Genomic DNA, 13128 nt, shown 5'->3' with positions numbered 1-13128 from the left:
ATAATTGTAATACGTTCCCATTCAAAAACAGCTAAACGTATTAGAATTTTAAAAAATCTTGTCCCCACTGCAAAGCCGATGTCATAACGTCACGACAAAAAATTCCGATCTGCGTCTGGTTGATAATGCTGTAATTTTATTTTATCTGTGTCAAGACCTCTCCTCAGAGTTACCGGCTATGAATTTCCAGTGTGAAAATATACAAATGTAATGGGGTAAATACGAGACCATTACCAGAGACAATTTGAGTAGACGCTACGTTATACAAACAATTACAATACTCAAGTTTACATCCGCTAATGAAATTGCGTGGCTTCATTGTCCGTTGGCCTCTCAATCGACAAGATTGAGAGTATGTTGATTTATTTACGTAGTAAATCCTTGCGCGTGAAAGTTAACGATCAAATATTTTCTCCTGATGACTATCATAGTATCTATTCTGATATCCCTCACAGTAGTCAGAGTTTTGTCGAAACCCACGCCTGCCAAGAGGGTAGGCTCACTACATGCATGTTATATCCATATTCAAAACATGTTTACCGCCGCACGTACATGTAAGGTACCGCGAAAGTATATAGTCAAGCCTAGCTAAATTTTGTGATTGCCCTAAACATTAAAAAATGTTGGTCTTGGTAAATGATTTTGAAGGATCGGAATACCGACATTTGCTTTTGAGGAAAGATTTCGGATGTCGGAAAATATTTATCAAACTTCAATACTCGGGCCTTCGAAACAACCACAGTACACAGCATGTACTACCGTATGAATACATTTCATAGAACAGCGGCTTGATGCAAACAAATTCAGTGGTAGTCAAAACTCACTAAAAATTATGTCAATCCCCACAAAGTTTGTTTGCGTTGAGTAAACGATTCTTACTCATTGTAAAGAGTGTTCACGATCTGCAAACGGGAAAACAAATCAAAAATTCCAGTCGCTAAATACACGTAATGCTATGGCATTTTGCTCAGACGCGGCGTGAAATCTACATTGCATGCTATACCATTGATGGATTAAACCCCCGATCACTGAAATTCCTCAGGAAAATAAAATGATTTACAAATATTGACATTACTTTATATCAGAGCTAGTGTAAGCCTCTTGGGGTCTTTTTGGACCATAAATCCAACGTGGCTGTCGACTTTCGTAGCCATATCGATCGTGTACGTCCGAAAACCAATCAGAACCTCTAAAGCTTTTTGACAGTACCGATTAAAACCAATCTTAAATCGGCTAACAACGAGCCTTAGGGGCTGCGCCTCTGTAGCACAGCGCAGCCAACGGTAGAATTTGGACAGGAAAGAATTCATAACGTGTGTAAAGATCATTATTGCAGGCCTTGAATAGGGAAAACAGGCGGCGGCAAGACCTGTGTCAGACGGCGATTTGCCGCCGGTGACCGGCTATAATTGACAGCCCTGAAAAAATACCCTAAAAATACAAACATGCAAATTTCATCCCAATTTTGCACACATAATTTAGAATACCTAAAGGATCTGCATACCAAGTTGCAACCAAATCTGACAAATGCTTACTGAGATTTGCGGGATTTTTACCTTTTCCCCTCATTTGCATAGTTTTGGCACTAACATGTTATTTGAACAAATTCACATCTCCAACCCTAGGTGCACCTGTACACCCAATTACTAAGACAGTAGGTGCTACGGTTTAGGAGTTTTTGATGTGGACGGACTACATACATCATACATACATACATACATACATACGTGCATACATACATACATACAGACGACATTTTGCCACCTTATAAGAATACCTCTCATTTGCATATATACATATGCATATATGGGAGCTAAAAATCCCCCAAAATACATTATACATATGCAAATTTCATTACAATTTGGACAAATTTAAATGAGGTCATCAGTAGTTTTTGGATAAAAAAATTTTTTATCAAAAATTGGGAAAATTGCCCTAAAATTACAAATATGACAATATCAATGCAATTTGTACAAGCATGACTGAGGTCATTCTGAGGAACATGAATAGTAAGTTTCATAGCAATCAGACGAGCAATTTCAGAGAACAAGATTTTTTTGACTAAAAACCAAAAAAATACCCTAAAAATACAAACATTTAAATTTCACCCTAATTTGTGCACACATAATTTAGGATACCTAAAGGAATCTGCATACTAAGTTTCAACACAATCAGATCAATGCTTACCGAGTTTTAGCCATTTGCACGATTTTTACTTTTTTTCCCCTCATTTGCATATTTTTGGCACTGACATGTTCATTTGAACAAATTCACATTTACACCCTAGGTAGCTGTACACCAAATACTAAGACAGTAGGTGCTACGGTTTAGGAGTTTTTGATGTGGACGGACATACTTACATACTTACATACTTACATACACACAGACCTTGTTCTGTCACCTTATAAGAATACCCCCCATTTGCATATATACATATGCATATATGGGAGCTAAAAATCCACCCAAAAACATTATACATACCGGTATATGCAAATTCCACCACAATTTGGACAAATTTAAATGAGGTCACCCCAAGTGAACTTCATATCGAATTTTAAAGCAATCATTATTGTGGCTTCAGGGGAGAATGCAATGGATGGATGGACGGCCTATGGATGTACGATGGCGACGGACGATGACGGAATATAAGCCTATTTGATAAACTCTGCGTCACTGACAGCGGAGAAAAAAGTTGAACTAACTTGTTTGTTACTGCAACTTTGTGATCATTGTTATTTCGTCTTCGTAATGAAAAGAAGACAATACATAGTTCAAGTAGATTCAAGATAATAGAATAAATCAAGACCATATTATACCTTAGTTGTAACTTGGCTGATTTGCCAAAAGGATGAAGTGTCCAGGTCTGGATTTAGCACAGGATGAAGTGTCCTGCAGGTCTTGACTTAGCACAGGATGAAGTGTTCAAGTCTTGACTTAGCACAGGATCAAGTGTCCAGGTTGTGATTTAGTGCAGAATGAATTCTTGAGTCCAAGTCTTGACTGAGCATGCAGATGCATGTCCAGGTCTTGACTTAAAATGCAGATACATCAGTATCAGTGGCTGAACATGTACAAAGAAGAAGAAGTTATAGGGAAAAATCAATTATATCAATGGTATACTGCACTCAATATGCAACAACCAGCTTGTCTGAAATGTTAGAAGAGTTCACCTTTATTGACTGCAAGGTGGCTTTAACAATCACCAGTCACATTGCGATTTTGCCTTAGTACATGGTGACATATCATTTAATAAAAAAAATTCAGAATCCCTTGTCAGTGTTTGATAGACATGTTCAAATTACAAATTCATTGTTATAACATGTCAATTGAGACATATGTGAAAAGGTTATGTACTGTAACATTACCATTATTAATGTTACAGTACCAGTTTTAATGAAAAGTTCAGAATCCTCTGTCAATAGAATTTGCACAGTGTTTGACAGACACATTCAAATTAATTTGTTATAACACGTCAACAGATACAGTGAAAAGTTAAGCCGAGGTGATGTGTATAACCAAAACCATTACTGGTGTACCAGTTATTTTGTTTGCTGCTTCATATATACAAATTTCAGTCCAGTTTCTTTAAATCAAAACAGGCGAATAAAAATATACAACATGATTATGTTCATTATGTATGAGAAAATTATAATGTACTCAATGTGTATATAATTAAAGTGGGTATTACAATTGTGAAATTGTAAATATCACACTTACTGTTTTATGCTGTCAGATAAATTTACTCTCCTTAATGCCAGCTTTCACTTCATATCACATTAGCTAATTTGAATGTACTCATTGTTCTGATCACTTCAAATATCTCATATTGTGTGAAACGTGAACCAGATTCAGAATTTCAGAGACACTTTGATTATCAGCAATCGGTAATCGTACAGTTTTTGTACAAAATTTCCCTTCCTGGCAATCTGTAGTGGGTTTTAATCACTCTGAAGATATTGTGTTGCTGCTCCAGATTCTGAGCCAAAGTTTACTTTAAGAATGATTTCAAATATGAGTTTAATAAAAAATTATTTCAAAAGAGCAGACTAGACTCAAAATATGAGGAATATTCCACACATCACGTAACATTCAAGAAGGAAGGCCAGAGAAATGTCTCTTACTACCTTGTCTTTTCATGAAAATTTGGACAAAGTATGACACATATGAAACTAGATTGACACCATTAACACACCTCTTAATGAGATAATCAACATACCTTGGTTGTAGATTCTATCAAGATGAAGTAGACTGCTACAGATGTTTGACTTCTACTGAAGATTACTCTGGTGAAGCTTGGAGTAACAGAATGTTTTCTTGACTTTGATAAAATTAGACTCAGGTGTCCAGAAAGCTGCTGTTTGCAACTTCCACATAGCTATGTCGTCATTACCTGTCACATGATTTACAATAAAATTGTTATGTTACTCTGCTGAAGTAGTACAGTGGGTTTAAAGGTCAGTCACACCCATCGAATGGTATATCATGGAGGTTGTTTTCTGACGTGACAAGCATACATAAATCATTACTGATAGGAACAATCACTATGGAAACAAGCACTGTGGTGTCACAGTTTAGCCTGATATTGTTTGTCTTCCATAATACATAGTTAGTATATATAAATATTTTCAAACTAGGAATGCACAGAACAGCTGGCATACCATTTAACTCAAAGTATACATACTAGCCAAAATTACAATCATTTTCATCCATATTAAATGGTACTGTGCGGTTTTAAAATGTCAAACAATTTTGAATGCAGATCTAGAGTGTTTGCAGGAAGTATAACTTCATTCTACCTGTTTGGAAGACAATACTTGGCAATCTTCCAATTGATTACTCCAAATTTCAGCAAGGGGTGTACAAATTCCACTGTTTAGAACACAACAATTTCAGTGTTAATTTAATCCTGTACTTTATTTTTATGAACCCTAAAATCTTCATACTCATCTGATGGTATTATATATGAATTATTTTGTAATTACTGATAATGTGAGTTCAATATCAGTTTCGAGAACAATGTTTCCCTCTCAAAAATAATGGGGAAGTCTGAAATAGAATCAAACTACACAGGTATGGCAAAGTCTGCTGACTTTTGAGGTATATCTGTAAAATTTATCTCGGGTCACTGAGGTTGTGAAATTAGCTGTTCCATGTGTTTCACAGTTGGCAACATCCTGTTGTTTCTAATAATGGACATACATACATATATATATATATTCACAAGGGGTGTACAAATTCACTGTTTAGAACACAACATATATATATATATATATATATATATATATATATATATATATATATATATATATATATATATATATATATATATATATATATATATATATATATATATATATATATTATATCAGTGGTTTGGTGTCAATTCAGGCAATGTATAGTGCTCGATGCGTTTCCGCAGGGCATAGGTATTGCTAGACGTGGAACTTGTCGTGATTACTCTACAGACTGTTTCATGCGCTTGGCAATCGTCAGGAGTGATGTTGGCGGGCTCGTTGCTACCTATATATAGGGTCAGGTGTATATGCAAACGAGGCTGTTGTTCTGGCGCGTTCAAGTGTTAATGAGAAGGAATTTGCTTCTGTGTCTACATTTCGAAAGAAATTCTGTACGTTGTGTTAGCAGTGTCGACTTGTCCGAGTTGATAATGTGAAATTTCTCCGTGATGCAGAGGTTACAGCGTTTTGTCTTGGTTGAGTAAGGCTGGGCTCTGTCAATGATAGACCATGTGACGTTGTATTTTGTGTTTGGTGTCAATTCAGGCATGTATAGTGCTCGATGCTCGCTGGGCATAGGTATTGCAGCGCAAAACACAAATACAACGTCACATGGTCTATCATTGACAGAGCCCAGCCTTACTCAACCAAGACAAAACGCTGTAACCTCTGCATCACGGAGAAATTTCACATTATCAACTCGGACAAGTCGACACTGCTAAACAAACGTACAGAATTTCTTTCGAAATGTAGACACAGAAGCAAATTCCTTCTCATTAACACTTGAACGCGCCAGAACAACAGCCTCGTTTGCATATACACCTGACCCTATATATAGGTAGCAACGAGCCCGCCAACATCACTCCTGACGATTGCCAAGCGCATGAAACAGTCTGTAGAGTAATCACGACAAGTTCCACGTCTAGCAATATATATATATATATATATATATATATATATATATATATATATATATATATATTATATATATATTATATCTATATATATATAATATATATATTATCAATGCGGACAAATCTACACTGTTAAACAAACGCTCTGAGTTGGTTTCAAAATGTCGCCACCGAAACAAATATTATTTATCGAATTTTAACACTACCTACAAATAGAATGGTCGTCCCAATCATATATGTAAGAGTGTCGAGCTAGTAATCCTTTTTCTCTATCTGAGGATTGCAAGATGCATGAAACTTAAATAGATTTCATTACTTTGTACTTGAAGTAATCTGTTTATATATATATATATATATATATATATATATATATATATATATATATATATTATATATATATATATATATATATATATATATTCCAAGCAGAGGAAAATATAGATGGTATATTCAAGAAAATATAAGGAATCAACATTTATCAAGGCGAAAGTCAATTCATTCATTCATATTTTGTATCAATCAATTTCAAATCTTCAAGAGTGCTTAGACTCATCAAAACAAAACAAGTATTACCATGTGAGAAACAACAGAATGTTAATCTTTTTCTCTTTCTTTTCTACAAATATCAGCATACTATATCAAATAACATGGCATTCACATGTGTGGTACTGAGGTCTGATACGGAGGTCAAATTAGAGAGCTGCAAACTTGACAAAATTACTTTAACAATTTATCATAACCTACTGGATTTTTCTGAGAGTAGGCCCACTTGAAAAACCGCCCATGGGCGGTATTTTGGGGGTGGGCCGTTATTAAGAATTTTAAATTTCATCTCAACCTTTGTCTACGGCATTTCATACTATACATGAAGGGTGTAGCACTTGTGGTTACTGAGTTATGGACAAATATGTATATTTGAGGTCAAAGGTCACCGAAGTCATGTCACATTTTGTCAAAAAAATTGTATTGCTAGGTTATCCCTATATACCAAATATAGTTATCAAAACAAACCACCAATTGTATGAAACATGGGCCTAAATACAGACAGACTGACATTCACAGACTGGCACAGAGTGATGACATTGACCCCAAGTGTGCCTTGGCCCATGGAGAGTGATAAAGATATAACAAAAAGCTGAATGTAATGATAAAATAGTTAAGTATAGGCCTACAGACACTGAGGGTGAATATGTTACAGCAATTTGATTAATTTCTTTTCATTTTCTACTTCTGTGATAATTTTTTAAGACAATCAAACTGCAAGGCAGTTTTAATATTTAATTGACATAATTTAATTTAATTTAATATTTAATTATTTTATATAATTTAATTGACATACATGTTATCTTTTACAAGCACACAGCAAACTGTTCTTGATTTTTCATTTACAATATTTGACATAGACTGAAATACATAACATGCAACCAATATTTACATTTTGCCCATGCACCAGATACATGGAGAGATTTCAACATGCAATCATTAACTCAGAAACCCTATAGGGAAAAGTAAACATTGTTTTCTTCCAGAACAGCTGGTATATCCACATCTGGAGCAACTTACAAACTTAACCAATTACACAAGGATGATGACACAAGAGATAAAGTTAAACTGTGGTGAACTTGACTATTCCTTTCAAATCCTTACCTAACTTGATTGACATCTTAAACTAAAATACACTGCATGTTTAATGGCACACAAAAATACATCAGGGGTGTACCATTTGATAAAAGGGGGTGTCTGGAAGATTGATGAGGAACATCTTTTTATCCGATACACTGTACATTCTTTTTTTCCCACTATCCCACCTTTTCTTTTTGACAAACCTTCTGTGGCTGATTTTTTTATTGACATTTGTTTGGATTTTTTTCAAAATCTGCCAGGACCCCCCCCCCCCCCCCCCCTCCATCACTCTTTAACATTGAAAAAAAACTTTGAATATATTTGTTGGAAACCAAACCTGCTGAAAATCACCTCAGCTATGTTTTCTCATTATTTTTTACCGCATTTCAACACCAAATACAGTTTACCATTTCAAATGCTTACTGAATCACAACATTATCTTAAACATAGGGCCAATGTCCCTGAAGCTACTATAGACATGGATACAAAATTAAGTATTTCCTGACTGTATGAAATCATCTCACTAAGGTCATCCTAGGGACCTGTTAACCAAATATAAAGCTGTCTGACCAGCGGTTTTGAAAAAACAAGCGACCCAATAGTCGACAGAGCTCTGCTGTGTTATGTAGAGAGCAACTTTTTGTGACATATGTATTGATGAAGATGGTTGAGATCTTTGATAGCTCATTTCAGGATGGCCTGACCTAAAATGGCAACATTAGCTGCAAAAATACAAAATTGATGATTTCATCATAATTATGTATAAAAATGTATACAAAATATCGAAGCTATCACATGAGTAACTTTTGAGAAACAAATATTTGACCAAAAATTGACCCAAAAATACAAAATTGAAGATTTCATCAAATTTCACTATATCACACTAGGAGAACCCCCAGGAACCTGTATACAAATATCAAAGGCATCAGACAAGTAGTTTTTGAGAAAACACATTTTTGACCAAAATGTCAAAAATTGCACCAAAAATACAAAATTGCAGATTTCATCATATATTCTATATATCATATTTAGTTTATCTGTAGGAACCTGTATACCAAATATCAAAACTGTCAGACGAGCGTTTTGATGAAATAAATTTTGACCAAAAATGACAAAAAAATTCCTTAAAAATACAGATTTGCATATTCATCACAATTTGAACAAATCCAAATTGGGTTATCCCTAGGGACCTGTATACCAAATATCAAAGCTGTCAGACGAGCGGTTTGATGAAATAAATTTTTGACCAAAAATGACAAAAAATTCCTTAAAAATACAGATTTGCATATTTCATCACAATTTGAACAAATCCAATTTGGGTTATCCCTAGGGACCTGTATACCAAATATCAAAGCTGTCTGACCAGCGGTTCATGAAGAAGAAAGATTTTTTACCAAAAACGCCTTTTTTGGCACTAATTTGTATATTTCAACAATATCAAAAAATCAAAAAAAGCACATTATTTCAGGTCAGCCCAAAGTACTTACATGCTAATTTTTCATGTAATCTGCTCAGTGGTTATTGAGATTTTTTCACTTTAATTTGCATATTTTTGGCAATGACAACTTCATTTGAACAAAATCTCATCTACAGCCCATCATCCATGTACACACCAAATATCAAGATGAAATGTACAGCGGTTTTGGAGTTTTTGATGTTGACGGACAGACATACAGACATACAGACATACATACATACAGACATTTTCCCTAGCCTATAAGAATAGCTTCCATTGCCATATGGCTATGGGAGCTAAAAATTACCTACGCAAAGGTCAAAAAGTTTTATATAGCGTACAAAATAAAATAAGTTACACTTCTAAGATAATTACTTCGGCGATATATGTCCGTATCCCCCTATTTATGCTACTAAAATGCAGGTGGAATGATCCAGAAGAACGCAAAGTCAACGTTAGAGTTTGCCACACAACGCCGACAATGATTGACAGATGAAGCAGGAGCCAGGAATTTTCCATTCTGCACGATGGGGATCGTGAAATAAATAAAATGACTATCATAAAAAATAACTCTGTTTCATTATTTTTTTATTTAATATACATCATTATTTTTCAGGTTTTTTTCGCTTTGATACAAAAATCTGATGATTTTCTTCGCGTAAATTTGTTGCATTCACAAACGTAACAGTAGTAGTAATCCCTAGTAGAAATGGTATGATCCACAATTGTTTACGATTATTGACCTCTTTGCGTGTAACGAATGTGAAACACTGTATCTATTTTCACACGTTAAACTACTTTGATTAACTTGTCACACTCACAAACTAGGTCAACCTCAGAACACGTGCACACGTCAAAATCTGATCGATGATTTTCTTCGCTTAAATTTGAATGCATTCGACAAACCAGAAGGAGTCACAACTGAGATAATTACGTTTATTACTATTGTGCACCATTGGTTTAATCCCTTTATGTCCATTGTTTAACACCCCTTTCCCGCCATCTGCGTTGCCGACGGTACCTTTGCAACCAAACCGAGTGAAATTAACCTGGGTTTGCTAATGCGACTCAGTTTCTCCACAGTGTCATAACGCATGCGCAAAGACTGTATTTGCGTAGCTTGGGTCAAGTGCGTCATGATAGTGTAAGAACCGACACGTTCCGTCCACGAAAAGTGAAGTTACAAGGAATTTAAGTTTTTCATTCTCAAAATCTTGGTAATTTTAACGTCGTTTTTTATATACTTTACATTCGATCGCAGGAACCTTTCCTTGTTAGAATGAAAGTTCTGATCACGAACTTTTCAATCATGTACTGAGTATGGTGCAGCGGACTGCAGCACTGCCGTGAGCGTGGGTTAAACTTGTAGCGTTTCCCGGGTGTTTAATGACGCGACGCGACGCCAGCGACGCCATAGGCGACGCTGCGACGCTTTGTTTCAATGCATCGTACGTGTTGTTTTTATATCGCGACCATTCATTAAAGTCATGGACGTAGCACTTAAAAGCTATGCTTTCTTATTTAACCTTATCATTAATGCCAGTACAACACGATAAAACACGGTAAGAACCAAGAACTGGATTTGGAAAAAGTTGGCGTGTTAACAATGCTGCTCTACGATGTATGGCATTTTTTTTTGTAATCGCAAGCTATCATCAACTCAGTCTCCGCGCCTTTGCAGATACAAAAGCTCCCTTCCTCAATTATCTGTTCCTCGACCTCTTTAACATCGTGTACATCAAAATCAGTAGAACGACTCGAACTTCCCGACGCGACGCTTGACACGTGACGCCATGTTTGAAGATCTGTCAACTGCCGAGGGACGGCCGAAAACACCCGAACAACCCCGAACGGAACTTAATCTTGATAACTCCTTGATTTTTTAGTTGATTGGCGGTAAATTTTTACCGAATTATGGCCCTAGGCCGTTATTTAGCTACAGGTGTGAAGCAGACAATGTAGCCATTTCTGTTTTAACGGCCCTGGGCGTACTCTCAGAAAAAATCCGGTATATAGAGGCAGATGGTGTGTAGGTCTTCCTGCCAGACAATAAGTCACAGTGAATAGTAGAATTATATATTAATAATTTAGTCCACTGACCATCTTCCATTGCAAGTGGAAGATTGACATCAATTTGAACAAGTATTCATACTAGTGATATTCTCATACTTTGTGAAATTCTTAGAATACTGACTACTGTGAATGTTAAATTAGAGAGCTGAAAAATTAACAAAATGGCTTTGAACAATTTATCATAACTTTCAGAGGCAGATGGTAGTGTCGGTCTAGTAAGTGGTAGATCTGAAAATAATTGTAGAAATTTGAGAGTCTGACTATCTGTCCCAAAGGCACGTTCTACCTTGATAGCTGGAAGTAAGTATTCTAAGAATTTCACAAAGTATGAGAATATCACTAGTATGAATACTTGTTCAAATTGATGTCAATCTTCCACCAGCAAGTTTGAGTCATATATCTTGAAGTATTGAGACAAAACAGGGAAAACCAATTGTTTAAAGGTTGTGGAAATTACCTATCATGTGATAGTTAAGTAAATAATATTGACACTGTGGTTACCAAAACGTTTCCCTGTATCTACGCTTTCAGAACATTCAGCAACCAATAACCCCCACCATAGGAGTGTATACTCAAGATTTTGGTACAACGCATAATATGATATAGCATATTAACCCAACAGGTGAGTGCTATCGGTATATGTACCAAAATCAAGTGTATACCCGACTGCGAAGGGGGTCATTGCTATTACATTATATCAACGCGGTGTCTTTGTTGTCTTACTTGGGTATTTTCATCACTTTAAGCCCTGAATGCAGAAAATGGACATATGGAGATCCAATGTCAGAAATTCAGTGCCCAAGACCGAGCATTTTTATAAGTTTGGATAACGTTGACAACAGACCCACATAGTATCAAACAATAACATATGCATTACGTTCATCAACATTGCATTTTATTCACATGCAATGCAAACACTAACTTGCGACCTGCTGCAAACACAAAAAATACTGTCAAGGACACTATGTGCTCACATTCGGTTTGAATTGGTCCATTCGAGAAATATTTAAACCAGGAAAAACAAGAATGACAAAAGCAAATAAGGTCTCCAACTTAGGTACTGGAGGTCATCTTTAGGAACATGCATATCAACTTCTATAGCAATGGGAGAAGCAGATCCTAAATACATAAGCAAATGTCAACAACAAAAAACAGAGAAGGCTTGATAAAAAGAAAAGGTGGGAGTGGGCAAAAAATGCACAAGGAATCTGGTAAAAAAGTAATGCTACATCATCAATCTTCTAGACCCTACCCCCTCCTGAATATCAAATGTTCCACCCCTTGGTATTACATAAGACCAAATGACAGGAAGTACATTTACAACCTTGGAGATTTTTTAATTAATGCCATGAGTGTTATCATTCTAATGTAAACAGCACTTAAGGTAGTAACAGATAGTGAAATGTCTTCCACTGTGGGCGGTGATTACAACATCTGGAAATATCCTGGATCCAAATTTCTCATCAGTTCTTGTATGTCTTACATAGAAAAGTTGCAAAAATTGGTCCAAAATGTAAAAAATCACCTTAGCTTTGTTTTCTGGATCAAATTTTCCTACAAAATGATACCAAACATGACAAAATTATGTTCACAGCCTTCAAAATTGTCTCACAACATATCCTGGGTTGGTGTAGGTCATTTAAGGTCACAAACTGAGAAAATTACCTAAAATATACAAATTTTGGGGTTTACCAACACTTTGAGCAGAAAATTTATCTAATAACATCTTTCGGGACTTTATACCAAATTACAAAGCTATCAAACAAGGGACTTTATACCAAATTACAAAGCTATCAAACAAGTAATTTTGAGATAAAGTTTTCTTGAC

The 13128-nt window shown here is 35.6% G+C and overlaps 1 protein-coding gene across 1 annotated transcript in view; it reads right to left on the bottom strand.

The window, feature by feature from the left end:
• LOC139127177 (uncharacterized) overlaps positions 1–13128 on the bottom strand; it is a 272426-nt gene that overhangs the window by 23360 nt on the left and 235938 nt on the right. The window contains exons 6-7 of the mRNA XM_070693098.1: positions 4217–4390; positions 2817–3000 (exon numbers count right to left, since the gene is read on the bottom strand). The gene's annotated coding sequence lies outside the window, so the exon portion shown is untranslated. The remainder of the gene's footprint in view (positions 1–2816; positions 3001–4216; positions 4391–13128) is intronic.

Source organism: Ptychodera flava, unplaced genomic scaffold, assembly GCF_041260155.1.
Source record: "Ptychodera flava strain L36383 unplaced genomic scaffold, AS_Pfla_20210202 Scaffold_29__1_contigs__length_4469600_pilon, whole genome shotgun sequence".
Taxonomy (NCBI): Eukaryota; Metazoa; Hemichordata; class Enteropneusta; family Ptychoderidae; genus Ptychodera; species Ptychodera flava.
This window is presented reverse-complemented; position numbering and strand designations above follow the sequence as displayed.